This window comes from Hipposideros armiger, unplaced genomic scaffold, assembly GCF_001890085.2.
Source record: "Hipposideros armiger isolate ML-2016 unplaced genomic scaffold, ASM189008v1 scaffold_393, whole genome shotgun sequence".
Classification (NCBI taxonomy): Eukaryota; Metazoa; Chordata; class Mammalia; order Chiroptera; family Hipposideridae; genus Hipposideros; species Hipposideros armiger.
The window spans coordinates 215,979-234,776 of record NW_017731743.1 but is presented as its reverse complement, the minus strand read 5'-3'; the positions used below and the strand labels follow the sequence as shown (position 1 = coordinate 234,776).

The 18,798-nt window shown below is 39.1% G+C and overlaps 1 pseudogene; it reads left to right on the top strand.

Moving 5' to 3' along the window:
• Positions 1 to 2,753: 2,753 nt before the first annotated feature.
• LOC109393852 (60S ribosomal protein L15 pseudogene) lies at positions 2,754 to 3,332 on the top strand (annotated as a pseudogene).
• Positions 3,333 to 18,798: the final 15,466 nt, after the last annotated feature.

The window sequence follows — 18,798 nt, the reverse complement described above, 5'->3', positions numbered from 1 at the left end:
TTTCGGCGCCAGAGATGACAGAGGCTTATTGGTATTTAGTGTATGCTTTGTCATGTTGATTTTAGAAAATAAAACCTGAAGAGATCCTCTAATTTTATTGATATTACTCAGTCTCTGGCACTATTCTATTTACCTTAGAATAGTATCTCTCCAAGGACAGATGCTTCATGGATAAAGGAGTTCTAGAGTGAAATTAGTTGGGATATTTCATGAAAGAAGGTGTTTTTAGGGCAAAGGAGGTAAGAAAATGTTGATTTCCCCCCTCCATTACCTCTGTAACAAACATGTTGATACCCATATCTTATCTCTTTTACACCTCTCTGAATATAGCCTTGGTAGGTGTTGCTGGCATGTTGATAGCTTCCCACCTTAAGCTCTATTCTTTGCCTGAGAGATTTCTTCAGCACTTTGGGAGCTTCTCTGGGCTCTCTGAAGGTACAACTTGAAGTATGGGAGCATGCCCTCAAGATAACCCTCAACCATAGGGAGGTTAAACTTGATAACTGTCTAAACTTTTCCACCCTCTGGAATAATTTTGAAGTCACATCATAGTTTCTCAGAGTTTTCAGTAGATCTGAGCTCTCGTTGCTCATAGCAATAACTTGTTTATTAACATAAACTGTATGGTTTTTCTCATTTCCCTGTCTTAATTATGCCTGTTTCATTTGTGTTTCCTGTTTTTGCCTCCGACAAAAACTACCAGTATCCAAGTCCTTGCCCGAGAGTCTGATTTTGGAAAACCCTTCCTTTTGATAGTCCTAATCCATATTAGGTTTGAGAAGTCCTGGAGAAGAGAAATTCATTTAATCCTGTTCCTAAACTTATCATTCCACAAATATTTGTAATTTTTTACTTTAAAATTCTATGTATCTAATGTTCGTCACAACATGATTTCTGAATTACTTTGGTTCCTGGAGATATCTGAGAGAGGTATTTATTAATAGTGTTTCATGAAAGAGCATCCATAGATTCCCTTTCACAGCTCATTTTTGTTTTTGGGTACCCTTGGCAAAACCTCAAGGTCACAGGTCTGCAAAGGACCATTGAGCCTAGTTACATCATTTTATCAATAAAGAAACTAAGACCCAATAATCAATAATGTTGTAAAGACAATGTAGGGTGTCAGATGGGTACTGGACTTCTCAGGGGGATCACTTCATAAATTATATAAATGCCTAACCACTATGCTATACACCTGAAACTAATATAAAATAATATTGAATATCAACTATAATTAAATACACACACACACACACACACACGGTGCCAAAAAAAGTGTATACACATTTTAAGATAGGGGAAAAACTATTAAAATTGTAATAATATATACCAATAACATAAGATGAATACAAGTCACATTTGACTTCTGCAATTACAAGAGGTGCTCAAAGTGGTTACCATCTGTGTAATTTTAATACAGCTTTTTCCTTTCTCAAAATGTGTATACATTTGTTTTGGCTCTCTCTCTATTTATTTATCTATCTATCTATCTATATCTATATCTATATCTATATCTATATCTATCTATCTACTCATGGGATGTCAAGTACAGCATAGGAAATACAGTCAGTGGTATTATAATTGCTGTGTATGATGTCAGAGGAGTTGTAGACTTTGAGGGTTATCACTTTGTGAGTGGTGTAAATGTCTAATTATTATGTTGTGTTGTATACCTGAAACAAATAAAAAAAATAAAATAAAATGCACACAAAAAAAGAAAGAAACTAAGACCTAGAGTGGTGAACTGTTATCTGGTTCAAATATCTGAGATTTCATAGGGAATGTGCAGATATTATTTAACCCAATGGTGAGTAACTATGGTTTATGGGCAAAACTTAGCCTCCTGTCTATTTTTGTTTAGTTTGCAAGCTAAGAATAGTTTTACATTTTTAAATGGTTGAAAAAAAATTTTTTTAATATTTCATGACATGTGAAAATCAATAAGAAATTCCAATTTTAATGTCCATAAATAAAGCTTATTGGAACACAGATACACCCACTTGCTTACGTATTGTCTGTAGCAGCTTTAGTGCTGCAGTGAGTTGAGTAGTTGTGACAGAGATTGTATGATCCACAAGTCAAAGATATTTACTTTCTGTTTCTTTACAGAAAATGTTTGACAACCCTTGCTTTAGATTCTCAAGCCATTGTGAAGGGAACTGCATAAATAAATATGAATATTGAATAAGTCAACAGAGTATAGCAGAGAAGTCACAAAGTTGGGAGTAGTGCTTGAGAATTCTATTCCATGCAGTACTGCTAACAATCTTCATTGGATTTTGGAAAAAGACATTACCTCTTTAATATACATAAACTTCCTCATTTATAAAATGGAGGGATTGGATTGAAGGCATCTTAGACTTCCATAATTTTCTCAGATTCTGTGTTTGTTTATTTGGCATCTGTTAATCAATCACAGGGTCAAACTAATGGCCAGAGTTGTTTACATCTTGTCTGTGATCCAGCTTTCACAGGTGCACAAAAATCATATTATACAGCATCTGGTCAAGATGGCAGGGTAGGTAAACTGTGCTTGCCTCCTCTCATGACATCAAAATTACAACTCAACTAGAGAACAACCATAATTGAGAATTGCCTGAAATCCTACAACTAAGAACATTCAGAGAAGCCACCTTTACAAGACTGGTAGACTGGTAGGAGTGGCAGAGACATGGATCGGGCAGCTCCTACGCCCACATGTGACATTTAAAAGTTGGAAAGGAGGTCTGGCCACAGCCATCAGGTAAACCAAGATGGGTGCTTACAAATAGTACATCCAGGAGCTATGGAGGAAGCAGCAGTCCGATACAATGCGGTTTCTTCTCGGGTTGTGCTGCTGGCAGTACAGCCAGTTCTCTGTGCTCCACAGGACCCCCAGCCCAACCTGGCCCCATAAAGCGCACAGGCTGGGATACAAGGCCAAGCAAGGTATGTCACCCATCGAGTTCGTGTGCGCCATGTTGGCTGTAAATGCCTATTTCCTGAGGGTGCGACCTATGGCAAGCCTGTCCATCACGGTGTCAAGTTTGCTTGGAGCCTTCAGTCTGTTGCCAAGGAGCAAGCTGGATGCCACCGTGGCAATCTGAGAGTTCTGAATTCTTACTGGGTTGGTGAAGATTCCATGTACAAATTCTTTGAGGTTATCCTCATGGATCCATTCCATAAAGCTATCAGACGGAATCCTGACACTCAGTGGATCACCAAACCAGTTTGCAAGCACAGGGAGATGTGAGGGCCTTGGAAAGGGCCACAAGTTCCACCATACTATTGGTGGTTCTCGCTATGCAGCTTGGAGAAGGTGCAATACTCTCCAGCTCCACTGTTACTGCTAATATGAGTAACTTTTTAAAAATTCTTAACTAATAAATAATTTAAGACACACAAAAAAGGGAGGGATATCTCAGCTGTAGAGGTCCCTCTGGAGGAGTGAGGGATCCCAGCCCCACACCAGGATCTTTAGCCCAGGGTTTCAGTGCTGGGAAGAGAAGTCCCCACAATTTCTCGCTGTGAAAACCAGAGGAGATTGTGGCTGAGTGAGACGGAGGGCTCTTGGAGTCACAGGAGTTACTCTTAAAGGGTCTGTGCATAGACTTACTCACTGATGGACTCACTTGCTCTGAGTTCCAGCACTAGGTCAGCAGCTCAAAAGGTGCCAGGGACTTACAAGGAGGAACTGAATTGTCTGGCTTCAGAGTGAGGTCTGGAGGGGCAGCTTCCTCTCAGACAGAAGTATTGGCAGAAGCTGTTATTTCTTTGTTGAGCCCTCCTCCAACCCAGTGTGCAGATGCAGGTGCTGCCATATCCAAGTCTCCATTAACCTGGATAACACTGTTTGACCTGCCCTGGTGATTCCCTGAGACCCCATCCTACCCAAATTTTGGGCACATTCAAGCTGCTTCCAATGGCTTTTCCATACAAATGGCCTGTCTTGGCTCATGCTGCAAACTTTCCTAAAATCTCTCAAAGATTCACAAACCCCAAACAAACAGCATCTGGCCTCAGCATGCCCCATAACGCTTGCCCAGCATTAGTGGCAGCCAGCCTTGGTTTGCACCTTGGCCTCTCCCAGGCACCTCCAAGGCCAGTGCAGTGGCTGTTATCTGCAGATTGTTTTGTGGCTCATGCCAGATGGCTCTAGGCAAGGCACAAGCTACAGCAAGACTTGGCCTGAAGCAGGGCCCCTCCCAGGAGGCCACAGGGCTGGCACATCCGGTGGCTGGCTTTAGACCAAGTCAGAGCACCACACAGCTGCCTCTGTAGCTGACAAACCCAAAGGACAGACTGGGAAGGTACTAGAGCCCTGCTAAAGTGATTCCTGCTCTATAAGGTCAGTCCATGAACAATAGCTCCTCTATTGTAGTCACAGCCAGTCCTCACAACCAATCAGCCTAACTGTCAATCCCTCCCATTGACATGCAGTAACCAAGGCTCATCTACAACAGGAGGGCACATGCAACCCACACAAGGGACACACCTTGAGCACTTGGCTCAGGTTACCAGGGAGATTGTGCCTCTGGGCCCCACAGCACACCTACTACATAAGGCCACTCTACTAAGACCAGGAGACACAGCATCACTACCTAATACATAGAAACAAACACAGGGAGGCAGCCAAATTGGGGAGACAAAGAAACATTTCACAAATGAAAGAAAAGAATACAGCTCCAGAAAAATAATGAAACAAAATAGAGACAAATATACTATTGGGTTGTCGGAAAAGTCATGACACATGTTTGCACTAGTTCAGTTTTGGAAGTACTAGAGTCATTTGCATCTATGTTATTGCTATGTCATTTGACAGCTGACAGTTCTAGCTTCATTCTAAAACAAATTTGAGCAATTTGGTTGAGTTTTGGAGATTTTACAACAAGTTGAAGATGGAAGACCAAACTGTGCATTTTTGCCATATTTTACTGTTTTACTTCCATAAAGGGAAAAACATTCATCAAACTTGTGAAAAGTTGCATCAAGTTTATGGTGAAAATACTCTACAGGAACGTTATTGCCAACGATGGTTCATGAAATTCTGTGCTGGTGATTTTGATCTCAACAACGCTCCTCGGTCAGGGAGGCCCACCGTGGCTGACAACGACAAAATAAAGGCATTGATCGAGTCAAACCCATGTTACACGATAGGAGAGATTGCAGAAACATTGAACAACCATCATTCAAGCATTCATGACAACCTGAAGAAGCTGGGATACGTAAGCAAGCTCGATATTTGGGTTCCGCATGAACGCAAAAAAAGTTCATTTGATGGAGCATATAAACATCTGCAATATGCTCATTAAACATGAGGAAAACAATCCTTTTTTGAAGCGACTAATAACTGGTGATGAGAAGTGCATTGTTTAAAACCATGCGGTGTGCAAACAGTCTTGGTCCCCACCTGATGATTCGCTTCAAACGACATCGAAAGCAGACATTCATCAGAGGAAGGTTATGCTCTCAGTGTGGTGGGATTATAAAGGTGTCATGTTTTTCAAGCCCCTACCAAGGAACCAAACAATCAATTTGAATGTGTACTGTCGGTGATTGGACAGTCTGAATGAATCCATCATCTAGAAACGTCCAGAGCTTGTTAATTATAAAGGAGTTGTGTTCCATCACAACAACATGAGACCACACATAAGTTTGACCACCCATCAAAAATTATTGGAGCCACACTCGCCATACTTGCCTGACCTTCCACTTGTTTCGGTCTCTTCAAAACTCCTTTCATGGTATAACGTTCAATTCGGATGAGGCTGTAAATCAGCACCTTGTTCAGTTTTTCGCAACTAAACACAGGTTCTTCTTCTATGATGAGGAATTATGAAGTTCACTGAAAGATGGCAAAAGATTATCGAATAAAACAGGCAATATATCCATTGACATTTGTTCTTTATATAAATAAATGACCTTTGAAAAACAGAAAAATTCCCCATGACTTTTCTGACAACCCAATATGAGATACAGAGTTCAAAACACTGGTTATAAAGATGCTCGATGATCTTAGGGAGGACTTCATCGAAGAGATAGGAAATGTAAAAAAGGACATAGAAGACATAAAAAAGAACCAATCAGAAATGAAGAGTACAATAACTAAAATAAAGAATACATGAGAAGGACTCAACAGTACTTAGATGAAGCAGAGGATTGAATCAGCGATTTAGAAATTAAGGTAGCAGAAAACAACCAATCAAAATAGCAAAAAAAAAAAAAGAATCTAAAATAATAAGGATACTTTAAGGGGCCTTTGGGGCAACATCAAATGTACCAACATTCACATTACTAGAGTACCAGAAGAAAATAGAGAGCAAGGAATTGAAAGCATATTTGAAGAAATAATGACAGAAAACTTCCCTAACCTGGTGAAGGAAGTAGACATACAAGTCAGGGGAGTCCCAAACAAGACAAACCCAAAGAGGCCCACACCAAGACACACCACAATTAAAATGCCAAAGCTTAAAGACAAAGAGAGAATCTTAAAAGCAGCAAGAGGAAAGCAATTCGTTACCTGCAAGGTAGCTCCCATAACACTGTCAGCTGATTCCTCAACAGAAACTTTGCAGGCCAGAAGGGATTGGCAGAAAATATTCAAAGTGATGAAAAGCAAGGACCTACAACCAAGATTACTCTATCCAGCAAGGCTATCATTTAGAATCATAGGACAGATAAAGAGCTTCCCAGACAAGAAAAAGCTAAAGAAGTTCATCAACATTAAACTAGTATTACAAGAAATGTTAGAAAGACTTCAAGAAGAAGGAGGAGGAGGAGAAGAAGAAGAAGAAGAAGAAGAAGAAGAAGAAGAAGAAGAAGAAGAAGAAGAAGAAGAAGAAGAAGAAGAAGAAGAAGAATTACTTTCTTTTCTTTCTTTTTTTTAAAGATTTTATTGGGGAATTGGGGGATGGGAACAGCGCTGGGGAATTGGGGGAAGGGGAACAGACAAGTTGCTGTCCTTTTGTTCTTCAGTCTAGTTGTGGAGGATGTTGCTTCACATTCCCATGTTGTTATTGTGATCACTGTGATCTTCCTGGGTGAGGCAGATCAGTCACTGGCCTCTGGACGGTCACTCATGGCAGCTCTTGGCAGTTTACACTGGCTGTTGGCCATACATGGTAGCTTATGGCAGCCCACAGCAGCAGGGGCTGCAGCCTATGCCGTCACTGGCGACTCACGACAGTCCAGCTCCAGATTGAGTTGTTGTTCACTATCTTAGCTGTAGAGGGCGCAGTGTCACTGGCCCTCATGTGGGATCCAAACTGGGGCCCTGCTTCTCAGAGCTGGCATCCCAAGGCAGCTCTTAACCAATGTGCCACTCGGCCAGCCCTCAACAATTACTTTCGATGTAAATGGGTTAAACGCTCCAATCAAAAGATAGGGTAGCTGAATGGATAAGAAAACAAGACCCTTACATAAGCTGCCTACAAGAGACTCACTTCAGATTAAAAAACACACAGACAGAAAACACAGACTGAAAATAAAGGGATGGAAAAGGATATTTCATGAAAATGGAAAAAAAAAATAAAGCTGTGGTAGCAAAACCTACACCAGACAAAATGGACTTTAAAACAAAGGCTATAACAAGAGACAGTACAGGACACAGTAATCCCACTTCTGGGTATTTACATGAAGAAACCAAACTACTATTTCAAAGAAACATGTGCATCCATATATTCATTACAGTATTATTTACAATAGCCAAGATATGGAGGAAACCGGGGTGTCCATCAGTGGATGAATGGATAAAGAAGAGGTGGTGCATATTTACAGTGGAATGTAGCCAAAAAAATAATGAAAATTTGCCATCTGCAACAACATGAATGGACCTACAGGGTATTGTGCTGAGTGGAGTAAGTCAGACAGAAAGAGACAAATGCCATATGATTTCACTTATATGTGAAATTTAAAGAACAAAACAAATAACAAAACAGAAAGAAACTCATAGATACAGAGAACATTTTAATTATTGCCAGCTGGGAGAGGGTTTGGGTGGGTTGGGTGAAAAAGAGAAGGGATTAAGAAGTACTAATTGGTAGTTTGAAAATAGTCACGGGGATGTAAAGTAAAGCATATGGAATATAGTCAATAATATTGTAATAACTAAAAAAAAATTCATGTTACAAACTTTCCAGTGAATTTCAAATCCACACCTCCAATCACCTCCTTTATTTAACTCACACACCAAACCAATATTTGTCCTGCCCTAATCATCCAGAGCCAGGTACAAGACAACTAGAGATCACCCCTTGTAGGCCAAAGGTTGCCAACATTATTCAGACTAGCCAATCCTAAGCTAGTTCCCCTTCCCTGCTTTGCCTCTTCCATGAAAAACACAGTAAAGGCTCTAGAGCATGCTTTCTCTTCTTTCCTGCTTCTGCCTCCTGATCAACTCTGGTGCTTTTCCAGGTGGCCCTGCGTGGTGTGCCATGCCTCTCATTTCTGGGGAACTTGTGAGTAGCAATACATTTTTCTTTCAGTGACATTGACTTCTTCATGTCATCACTCAGTCACCTATATAAATTAAGACTCAGGCACAAATTGTTGAAGCACAAATAATTGATAATTCTGTGCAATTATCTCAGAGTTGAATGTGTATAATTCTAGAACGTGATTTGTTCCTGATGTTCAGCTTAAACCAAACCTCCTTTATTGCAGCTCAGTTGCATCACTCCTCATCCACGAGCTGTGGAAAAGTGAACACATAGGCTGCATTCTTGCCACACAGGATGGTTTGGACTATTTCTAAAGTTCATATGACTTGTTAGTGAGTCTTGTGGTTTGCCTCCTCATAAATCCAAAGCTGAGATTCAGGAAAACTTTCTCATCACATCATATGGTTTTTCAGTTGTCTCTCCTCTTTATACTGCTCTGAGTCCCTGGAACCCCTTGTGTTTTCTGCTTAGGCCAGTATGACCTGTGCTATATTAATTTTTCTCTAAGTGTTTTCTTTAGTTCTGTCAGGCATGACCGTATCCTTTTCAGAAAGTTGTTTGTCTTTTGGTACCTCCCCACCCTGTTGGCATTATCATCTTCCTTTCAAGGACTCTATCTCAATGTGGCCCCCGGGAATCAAGATTGATTAGGACTTAAAGGGGAGTGGTGGTGACACCGATGGCAGTCCAGGTATGACATGTTAGGGGTCATGGGGACGGCGGTGAACAAATGGCCATAAGCTCTGTTGACTTACCTGTCATTTCTCAGCTTTGAGTTATTGTCACATGAGAATTCTGTCCAGTGGCAACAAGACTTTTCATTTTTTAAAGAGGAGTCTAAAATCTAGACTTTTAGATGGCATCTCCAGAATTTAAAATATGTGCAACAAATGCAAACTAAAAAAAAACAAAAACCACTCTATGTGAACCGAACAAAATGCAAATGTATGAGCCTGTGAGCCATCATTTTGCTATGTCTAATCTGTGCTAAATGGGAAAATTCTTGCTGACTCATTCTTGCTTGTACCCCAAGTCATTCCTTGGCTTCAAAACTTATGATTGCTGAACTCTTTTGTCTTTGTTGACACTTGGTTGTCCCATATGCCATCTTCTCCAGAACCAGCTCCTTGCTATTTCAAGGATTAATTGATCAATCTAATGAACTCATTCATTCTAAAGGGAATTTTTCCTTGGGTCTTTTCTTCTTTCTCTGTTAAAATGTATATTTTATGAGTGAAGATAATAGAGATAATATTCTTATCAACTCTTTACTAAAGTTGGGGATTTTAAACATGTAAAAGGCTCAAAACCCTATGGCAGGCCAGAGGGAGATATTTGGGTATATTGGCAAGTGACACCTTGTGCTGCCTGTCAAATCACAGCTGTCAACAAGCTGCCATTATCTAGGGCCAGGTCTGAAAACACTTTGGACCAATATTACTGTGCTTGTGGTTGGCATTACTATCTGTATCAGCATCAGGTAAGGGCTGGTTTATGGAGGACTATTAATGAAATTTTCTCAGTTCTCACTTTCAAAAGTTGAGAGTGCTCTTGTTGTTGACAGCTACCATGTTTTTAAAAATCATTTGTTTATACACCTGGTCATTGGTTCCATTTGGCGTCCTCTACATTTTCTAAGTACTACTTAGCATATTAAATGAGATTTCTCTGTGCTTTAAAAACATTTAAATGAAAGATTAGGTTCCACATAAAGAAGAGGCAGCTGGTGAGAGTTGTTCATATGATAGGTGGAGAGCATAATTTTGGGTTGAGAAGCTAAAAAACAGACTTTCTTGTGTTTTCTGCCTATTAGCTTGGAAGGTACCCACATGGAACCTGCCTTCTCTTATTCAGTGACACCAATGAAATGTCTGCTGTTGCCATCTTCTTTGACCACCAGCAGCACTTAGAAGAACCCACTGAAGAGCTTTAAGATGGTTAGTTGACCAGCTCCCTCTCAGGCATAAGGTTCTGTGCCAGAACTGCACACATCCAGCAGCCCTGCATGAGTCACTCTTCTGCCCCAAGGATGGTCAACATTGAATCAGTGAGTAGGAAATAATGGTGAGTTGGTTTTTTAATTTCCACTGGGAAATAGAGTGGGGATGCAGATGAATATGAACTCATTTTTTGTACATGCTTATTTGCAGAATTAATGTATAGTCCCCTTAGATGAATGATGTCTTGACCACAGTGTACTGCATTATCCTCAATGAGAGGAAAGTGAAACTGTTTTCATTGCTTTCTTGGGCAATTTTTTTGAGGCTAGCACCACCATGTGGATAAAGTGGATAAGGACATTTCTTCAGCTTGCATAATAGGCCAGTCCTGTGACCGTGGAAACGAGATTTTGGTATATTCTTGTGTATTTCTTATATCTTTCCTGAGTCATCACAGAGCAGCATAGTGAGTTTTATATATATTTATATATATTTGCACTGTGTTCTCAAGGATCTTTGGTTCCTACAAAATGACTGAACTGCGTGCTGGACAATGATAGTTGACATTCATAAAACAACCTTGTGTCAGGCTGAGTGGAAATCAGACATCTTGTTTGGGATCAGCTGATTTGGACTCTGTGAGAAATGCCACGAGCTGTTATTGAGGCAACTTTCTGACCTTTATTGCCTAAGGAATGCAGACTGAATCAGAGAAAAGGAAGCGAGATAAATCTGGTTTTAGGGTGCAAAAGAATTTTACCAAATGTTTACTTTTTTATTTTTCTGACTCTTTTGGAAGAATGAAGAAAAAAGAACAATGTAAAAAAACTCTATTGACTATGGCTTTAAGTCCTAATAGCATGGTGAGGGTGTGGCTGGCAAAGATAGAAAATGGGGTTTTTCTCTTCTTTCTTGTGTTACTGTCACCAAGATCCCTGGAGAGGGGCAAGGCCTGCTTCTCTGTGAGGGTTGGTTCCTCGTTTCTAAATTATATGTGTGTTGGGAGTGGGCTCTAACAGGTGGAGGCAGGGAGAGCTGTTGCTTATAAAGATCTAATGCCACTTAACACTTCACAGTCCATTCTTCCAGTCTTATTCTCTCCTTTGTCTCATCTCCTAATCCCAAAAGGATAGTTTTATCAGCATTTAAAAGAGGAAGTTGTGATTGCAGAACTTGGGGTAGTCAAAAACAAATCAGGATCTGCAAACATTTTCCTCTCTTTGATGAGCTACTAAAGTGATAGGAAAATGTATAAAACAGTTCCTTGCCACCCATCATTCACTGTTGATCTGATACATCCTCTGCTACTGTTTCCCACAACCAGCCTTGCTCCTATAGCTGCAGACATTAATGTATCTGGAGTTTCAGATTGGAAGAGCTTCTTGGGGTTGAATATGGGCTGATGCCAATCTGGAGGGAGTTTCTAGGGACACATTGTGGAGCTCTCCTCTGTAGAAGGTCATTTGTCAGACCTAAGTGTGACAGGAAGTGGGGTGAGCCAGCCTATATGTGAAGTTCAGATTTAATATTAAATTATGATTACAACAGTGATAAATTGAGAATAGAAAAAGAGAAAATCAACTAAGTCAAAAGTTAAGTCTTCAAAAAGATCAACAGAATTGACAAATTTCTAGGTAAATGACTGAAAAAAAGAAGAATCAAGTAATTAAATAAAAGTGGGGGGGACTACCACCAATGCTACAGAAATTAAAAAAAAAGTAGTATAAGAGAGTGCTATGAACATTTATTTGTACACTAACAAATTAGATAACCTACCTGAAATGAACAAATCTTAGAAATATAAAATCTGCCAAGACTGGATTGTGAAAAAAATTGAAAATCTATTCTATAAAATAGATCTATAACAAGGAAGGAGACTGAATCAGTAATCAAAAATCTCCCAACAAAGAAAAGCCCTGGACCTGATGGCTTCAATGGTGAATTTTAATAAACTTTTAAAGAAGTAACACTAATCATTCTTAAACTTTTCCAAAAAATTGAAGTGGAGGGAACACTTCTTAACTCATTCTATGAGACCAGCATTTCCCTGATATCAAAGCCAGACAAATACATCATAAGAAAACTACAGACAAATTTCCCTTATAAACATTAATGCAAAAATTCTCAACAAAATACCAGCAGATCAAATTCAGCAGCTTATGAAAAGACTTACCAAGTAGGATTTATTCTGGGAATGCAAACATGATTCAACAAATGAAAACTGATCAATATATAATATCACATTAGCAGAATGAGGATAAAACAACATGATCATCTCAATTGATACAGGAAAAGCATTTGACAAAATTTAACATTCTTTCATGATAAAAACACTCAACGAACTAGAAATAGAAGGAAACTACCTCAACATAATTAAAAGCCACATATGAAAAAAACTACAGTGAACATCATACTCAGTGGTGAAATACTGAAAGCCTTTTCTCTAAAATCAGGAAAAAGGAAAGGATGCTGGTTTTCAACACTTCCATTTAATACAGTACTGGAAATTTTAGCTGGAGCAATTAGGCAAGAAAAAGTAATAAAAGGTATCCAAAAAGGAAAGAAAGAAGAAAAATTATCTCATTCACAGATGATATCATTTATATACAGAAAACCCTAAAAATGCCACACAAAAAACCTGTTAGTACCAATAAACAAATTTAGCAAAGTAGTAGGATACAAAATCAACATGCAAAAATCAGTTGCATTTCTAGACACTAACAATGAACAATCTGAAAGAAAACTAGGAAAACAGTTCCATTTATAATAGTTTCAAAAAGAATAAAATTTTTAGGAATTAACCACGGAGGTGAAAGACTTTTATAATAAAAACTACAAAAAATTGCTGAAATTGAAGAGGACATAAATAAATGGAAAAACATCTTATGTTTATGAATTGAAACAATATTGTTAAGATGCCAATAATACCCAAAGTGACCTACAACTTCAATACAATCCCTATCAAAACCCCAATTACTTTTTATTTTTTGTTTTGCAGAAATACAAAAGCCCATCCCACAATTATATGGAATCTCAAAAAAACAAAACAAAACAGTGGATAACCAAAATAACCTTGAAAAAGAAAACAAAGTTGAAGGACTAACACTTCCTGATGTCAAAATTTACTACAAAGCTATATGGTGCACTATCAAAACAATATGATACTGGGATAAAGGCATGCATATACTTAAATGAATCAGAATAGAGGGTGCACAAATAAACCCTGGCATATATACTCAGATGATTTTCAACAAGGATGCCAAGACCATTCAATGGGGAAAGGCCAGTTCTTTCAACTAATGGTGCTGGGAAAACTGAATACCCAGATGAAAAAGAATAAAATTGGACCCTTAACCTAATACTACATACAAAAATTAACTAAAATGGATTAAAGTCCTAAACATAAGAGTTGAAACTATAAAACACTTAGAAGAAAACCTAGCATAAAACTTTTACAACATTTAGTATGGCAGTGGTTTCTTGAATACAAAAGGCATGACAACAAAAGAAAAAATAGACACATTGGACTTCTTGAAAATTAAAAAAACATGGGTGCATTAAAGACACTATTAACAAAGTAAAAGGCAACCAACAAAATGGAAAAAAATATTTGCAAGCTATATACAGAGTGCCAAAAAATGTATACACATTTTAAGAAAGGAAAACTGTATTAAAATTTTAATAATATATACTGATAACAAAAGATGAATATATGTCATGTGTATACATTTTTTGGCACCCCCGGTATATGATAAAGGATTAATAATATCCACTATATCTAGAGAATTCCTAAAACTCAACAACTAAAGAGCAAATAATTTAACCAAGGAGGTGAAGGATCTGTACATTGAAAACTGTAAAGCACTGAAGAAAGACATGAAGAAGACACAAACAAATGGAACTATATCCCATGTTTAAGGATTGGAAGAATTAATACCCAAAGTAACCTACAAATTCAATGCAATCTCTATCAAAATTACAATGGCATGGTTTCACAAAAATAGAAAAAAAGTCCTAAAATTTGTAGGAAACCATGTAAATCGCCAAATGGTTCACACCATCTTGAGCAAGAGGAACAAAACTGGAAGACCACACTTCCTAATTTCAAGCTTTATATTATAAAGCTGTAAATTATAAAGCTGTAGTAATCAAAACAGTATGCTGTTGGCACAACAAGAGACACATAGATCAGTAAAACAAAATGAGCCCAGAATTAAACCCATGCGTATGTGGTAAACTAATTTTTGACAAAAGCCTCAAGAATGCACAGTGGGGATAAATAGTCTCTTCTATAGATGGTTTTGGGAGAACTGGATAGCCACACGCAAAAGAATGAAAACTGGACCTTTATCTTACACCATACACAAAAATCAACTGAAAATGGATCAACTCAAAACATTTAATATAAGACCTGAAACTGTAAAATTCCTAGAAGAAAACATAAGAGAAAAGCTCCTTGATGTTGGTCTGATTCTTTGGTGAGAACTAAGAGGAAAGATGAGAATGATGTAGATTTTTCTATAATTTAGATGTCACCAGGAGCAATTCACTCTTTGACACTAGCTAAAATTGCCTTTCCTACCATCCTGCACATTCTATGTACTGTTCTCTTTTTCTTATTTTTTTCCTCCCTGAGAATTCCTGCAAACCTTTACTCCTATTTACTTCTCCATTCTATAACTTTTAAGGCTGTTTTTTATCTCTGATACGGTATTAACTCAAACTTGAGACATAATCCTTCTTTTCTCCCAAAAATCACCTGTAAGAGTCAACAAAAGGCAATCTGTAGAGGCAAATTACTACAACTATGTGTGGTAGGTTTTACTGGCGATTGAAGTAAGCGTGTGGGAGCGTACATGCAGCACCACTTAGAAGAGAAAATGGAATATTAGCTTTCCCAGTCTTCTGAAAGTCCCTTGTTCATTTCCACCAACTTGGATTTCAGTGCCTCATCATTGTTGCTCAGCTTTCTCTCCTGCTTCTTGTCCTCCCAGATGTGACAAAAATTCCTTGTATGTTATTGTTATAAAGGGCATTTCAGCTTGAGCACTTACCACTCCCCTACGATTCACACTTTGCATAACTCGAGACATATTAATGTGCTCTGCTAAAAAAAGGCTCATGTGTTCCAAGCGTCACCCTTTCTTGTCTTGCCTTCCCTGTTAGCTTCTATAGGTGCAGGGAGAGAAATATGGAGGTCTATTCCCCCAGATTATGCCTTTACCTTAGAAGACAGGAAGGTAAAATTGATTTGGGTTTTAGATAACAATTGCAACGAAATCTGCATGATGTTAGTGTCCCACTGTAAAGAATTGGGAAATGCTAGTTTACAAGAAGGACCACTGAAAAAGGACTCAAGACCAGGTTCTTATCCTGGTTCTGTTACTAACCAGTTGTGTGATCTTCTATTACTAACACTGGGCTTGACTCAGCAATCTCTACATTCCATGCCAATTCTATGAGCCTATGATTTGTTTGACAGTTTCCTTGGTGCCCAATTCTATAAACGCAACGATGTCTGGGATTTTCCCCTTCACAGGTGGGTGAACATCCCAGCACTCTGGATGGTGCCCCAACCTCTCGTTGGCCAGCTGTCTGGGGAACATTTGCTGTCAACAATAGGGGTTTTACAGGCCAAGCTTTGGAGCCCGACGTAGGCTTAGCTCCTGGTTATTTCAACTCAGGACTTGATTGTTTCATTTGCTCTCAGAACCAGCCTCCTTACTTATAAACTGGGTATAATAATATCTACCTTGGAAGGTTGTGTTTATACAAGAATGCAAGGGAAACAGTAAAGTGGTTGGCACATAATAAGTGTTCAATCAATGGAATTTATGATCGTCTACGTCATAACTGCTCTAAAGGGGCTGGGTGAGTGTCATGACAAACTCATGCCATGCTCTTTCTGGGGCTGCTGAGGCATCTTAGTGTGTGTGTGGTAGAAAGAATTTGGTTGACTATACAGATAACTCCTAAACTTTGGTTTTGTTGAGTGGAAAATATAATTTGAGAGGGAGAATTGAATGGTTCTGGGCAGCATTTTTTTTAAAAGCTGCATAGAGGAAGAAGAAGATAGATTATTTAAGGAATTGAGAGGAGGGAGGACTTTGAACAGGAAAAAGAAACATCGCCAAGGGGAAATCTGATTCCGTTTATGCAGAATGATGAACAACACACATCCTTTTCCTCTGTCTCCATGAATCTTAGTTTCTCTATCTGTAAAATTTAATACATGTAGCGCTGAAGAGTGAGATCTATTTTGGGGATTTATCAAAGTGTGGAGTCCTGCTTCAAGGTGGACATAGATATAAAGACAGAGGCTGTGTAAGGAAATCTATTCAGGACACATATTCTGAAGATTTCAGGCAGGTTATAATTGTGAGTAGAGACTCAGCCCTGGGGATAAGGTACTGCGATTATCGCCTATGTTTTTGATGTTCAAACCTCTCTGGTCTATGAATCTGTAAAAAAAAAAAATAGGGCAGGTTTGCCGTTATCATGGACCTTCCTCCATCTGGTCTTCATCTAACGGGTGTGAGTTACCTATGTAAAGAAACAGCTTCTGAGGAGATGCACAGTCACCGTGGAACAGTGCCCTCTACTGTTCCAGAGGGAACCATGCAGCCGTGGTCAAATCGAGGGAAGTGCACTCACTGCTCCAGAGCCAAAGCCGGCTGCTCTGCGCGATCAAGACCCTGGGAGGCCAGCGGCTGGTACCCATAGCCCGTCTCAGCTGTTAACTATTCAGCAGCAGAGGCAAGACGGCCTGGCTAAGAGCAGCTTACCTCCCCTACATTTGTTTCTAGGCAGAAACGCCTCCTTCGTAGTTTTCACTGCAAACACAGAAGAGCTTCTGTTAGCAGAAAGACTTTTTAAAACAGGGATTTTAACCATTGAACCTTGCCTTTAGAAGACCACTACGTCTCAGTATTATATAATGAAAAATTTTAAACCACTTTAGGGAAGCTGTGATGAAATCAAGTCACATAAAACAGCAGTTCAGTGTCCAAGTTTACACCAGCAAAGGAGCAACAATTTTTTCTTTCTTTCTTTTTTCCTCCCTCCCTCTTTTCACTTCTCCCCCGCCTTCTTCTTTGTAATCAAACCATCTAAAATACCACAGGATACTTTTCTACAGTAATGATGTTACATGGTGGAAACTGTTTGCTAACTTTCTCTACCCTCTGGGAACAGGTTTTTTTTTAGCTGGCTCTCCTTACTCTCTGAGCGGACACCTGTGCTCTAAATTCTCACTCTCAGCTACTGTATTCTGGGTATGACCTCAAAGAACAGTCAACATTTACCTTTACTTTAAACAACAAAAAGGGGAATTCTGTGGATTTGTAAGGGGGCCTTGGTGATTTGCATCATCTACAATCATTTTTGAGGTGTTTTCTCAGCATTATTCCACTTAGCTACAGCAGAGAAAACAGAGTGATGAATAATGAAATATGCATGAAAGGAAATTTTTGAAAAAAAGTTTTCTTAAGTGACTCTGACACCACAATATGAATAAGTACTTTTTCTTTCATGATTCCAGAGTTTAAATTCTTGAGTTTAGAGGGTGTGCATTTCTTCTCCATCATGTAGCAGGGTGCTGGGAAACGGAAGCCTGCCACACCTTTCCCTACTGCCAAGAATGAAATCCAGTTTAATGCAGCATTAGCCACCCACTGGGAAGAAACTGGCGGATTCCACTGGATCCTAGAATCCCACCGCCATGCATTGCAGGAATTAACTGCATTCAGTGCAGATCTTACTGACATGGTGGGGGGTGTTTCCATTGAGGGGCTGGGTAAATAACTCAAACTTATGTGTGCTGTCCAACTACCAGTACTTGTGCATTACTCTAATGATTGCCAGGAGAAAAGGCTTTGGTTTTTTCTGAAGCCTAGCGTTAAGAAAGAATTTGCCCATTCTATAAATTTACCAGATTAAGAACGTTGCTCAATTTTTGGGTACTTCTGTTTGGTTGCTTCTATTTAAAATATTCATCTAGAGTAGAAGATGCTTTTCATCTTTTGGTCAATAATGGCTTTGCTGACTCGTGGACAGCTTATTTAGTGATTGGCGTGCCATTCCCCCTCTCAGACTAGCATTATCGTGGCTCTCACGTCACCGATTGGACGCTGCCACGGGGAATCACCCCCTTCTCTATTTTTCTATTGTAGGATTCATCATGTATGCATGTGACCTATCTCTCTCTCCTTCTTACCTTCCCAAGGACAACTTACCACCAAGAGGAGAATGCCCTTCAAAGATGATGAAACCCAGTAGCATTGTTTTGAGGCTTCTGGTTCCAGCCATGCCAGAAAGTCCAGATTTTTAGTTCTATGAGGCCATACTTTTTTTTTTTGTGCTATGAATTTATAAATTAGCTTAAGTTAAGGCTACTTGCAGCCAAATAAGTGTTCTAACATAAGTAGTGAGCCATCTTCCGC